The sequence below is a fragment of the Nyctereutes procyonoides genome, unplaced genomic scaffold (assembly GCF_905146905.1).
Source record: "Nyctereutes procyonoides isolate TBG_1078 unplaced genomic scaffold, NYPRO_anot_genome, whole genome shotgun sequence".
Taxonomy (NCBI): Eukaryota; Metazoa; Chordata; class Mammalia; order Carnivora; family Canidae; genus Nyctereutes; species Nyctereutes procyonoides.
In genome coordinates, this window is record NW_026575146.1 from 43,921,446 (window position 1) to 43,923,990 (window position 2,545).

The window sequence follows — 2,545 nt, forward strand, 5'->3', positions numbered from 1 at the left end:
AAAAAGCAGTGATGAATACATGCATCACCAGGCGGGACCAAACCGACCTCAGGTCTGTTTATTGCCAACCTCCTTTGCTTTTAATCTAATCTACAGGCCACACTGGCTCTCTCCTCTCCAAGGCCGGCTCTTCCACTGGTGCACTCCATCCAATCCTAGTCAAAGCAGTGAATAATTTTTGAGTGCCTAATATCTGCCAGGCATTGTGGCCTACATTTACTCATTCAGTCCTCACGACATCACTTTTATGTTTGAGCATAATTATTCAGATTACAGAACGTGAAAATTGCTACTTAGAGAAAGGGAAGATGAAGATGCTAGTTCAGGGTCCCATGGCTGGAAGTGGTGAAGCCAGACTGTTTGGTTCCCTCATCAGTTCCCTTCCCACCTCCATCTGGAATGATTCCTCTAATTAATCCATGGAATTAACCCGTTCCTTCCCTGCCACACCCTGGGCTGCACCCCAAGATGGGACCTGGTTGGATGTGCACAGGTCACACTATTCCACTCTGTTTTGCTCAGGCTAAGTAGTGTAACTCAGGGTTTAGAAGACCTTTTCTCTAAAGGGCCAGACAAATGGGCCAAAAATGATCTCTGAGGCCAACTACTCTTTTTTTTTTTTTTAAGATTTTATTTATTTATTCATGAAAGACACAGAGGAGAGAGACAGGCAGAGACATAGGCAGAGGGAGAAGCAGGCTCCATGCAGGGAGCCTGATGTGGGACTTGATCCCAGGACTCCAGGATCACACTCTGGGCCAAAGGCAGGCACTAAACCACCAAGCCACCCAAGGATTCCCTAAGGCCAGCTACTTAACTCTGCCTTTGTAACATGAAAGCAGCTGGAGACATCAAGGAATGAGTATCGCTATGTTCTAATAAGACTTCATTTATGGATACTGAAATTTGAATTTCGTATAATCTTCACATGCCACAAAGTATTATTCTTCTTTTGATTTTCCCCTCCAACTATTTAAAAAGGTGAAAACCATTCTCAGTGAGAGAGGCACACAAAAACTGTGCTGGATTGGGCTCACAATCCAGGTCACAGTTGCTGACCTCTGGTTTTAGTACACACTCCTTTCTTTAGGGTTCTGCATCCAGCTGGGCCTGCATCCAGGCTGAATAGCCTCTGGGCTGGGCTTTGATCCTTCCTTCCTCTCACCTATAAAACCACACATGTTCAGTTCCTGAGCTTCTGCACGTGCCTCTCTCATGAGGAGCCCTCTTCTAAATGCTTCAGCTTCTCCTGCTGAACCAGAAGAAAGGCTGTCTGCTGTTTCTGAAGGACGTGGCCATAAGATAAGACAGAACTGCCAGTCACTTAGGTGACCCCGTGAAGCTAAGCTCCAGGGCAGGTGAAAGGAGTGTCACCCTAAGGCTATGACAAGCTTTGAGAATAATATGCTTTCAGATAGACTGAATGTCCTAGAAGGAAATCTCCTAGAAGAGAGGGTGGAGAAGACATTGTTAAGAATCAGACTCCGAGCAAGGAGTCCTGGAGCCCAAAATGGAAATGTCTTTCTCATTCAGGAGGCCAAGAGGACAAGGAATGGTAGGACAGGTGAAGGACAGGAATGCAATTCAGCTCACTGCCAGGGGACAGCTTAGGTCAAGATCCAGAAAAATGATCAAAATGCACTAAGGAGCAAGTGAGAACTGTGAATATTTATTAACCATCTGCTATGTTCCATGCACTACATTGCAGGGCTCTTTACACATATTATTTTATTTAACTCTTTTAACACTCTGGTCACATAGGCATTAAAAAACAAAACAAAAAGAAAAAAGAAAAAGAAAAAACTTCTCCTTGCATTTATTTAAGAAAAACAGAACACATATTAATTGTGCATCTTCTATGTAGCAGAGACACTGGGCTAGATGCTGAAGACAAGAGAAGCAAAAACAGACCTTGCACTTGCCCTCATCAAGATAATAGTCTAGTACAGAAATTGGCAAATTTCTACTATAAAGAGACAGTAAATATCTTACTAGGTCATAGTCTCTACTGCAATAATCCACTCTGCCTCTGTAGTACAAAAATGGCCATAGGGAATACGTAAATGAGTGGGCTTCCTCATGTTCCAATAAAACTTTATTTATAAAAACAAGGTGCAGGCCAAAGCTAGCTACAGTTGCTGAACGCTGGTCTAGCAGGAGACATTCATTAAGCAAATAATTTCACAAATAATAACCACAAAGTGCTATCACATCAAAGTTCCTGATAACAGAAAAGCCTATAATAAGAGGGAGTTTTCCTATTCAGGGAGACAGAGATATCCTAGAAGGAGTGGGCTTAGATCTAAATGCAGTAATTACTGAAGAGGGAAGCAACAACTATCCCAGCGGAATCAGTATGTGCAAAGGTCCTTGGTAGAAGGGACCATAACAAACTCAAGATTGAAGGATTGTTTATGTGGTTGGAGCAAAAAGAGTGGGTGAAGAGAAGATGAGGCTGAAAATGTCCACAATAGCCAAACTGTGGAAAAAGCTGAGATGTTCGTCTATAGATGAATGGATAAAGATGTGTTGTGTGTGTATGTAT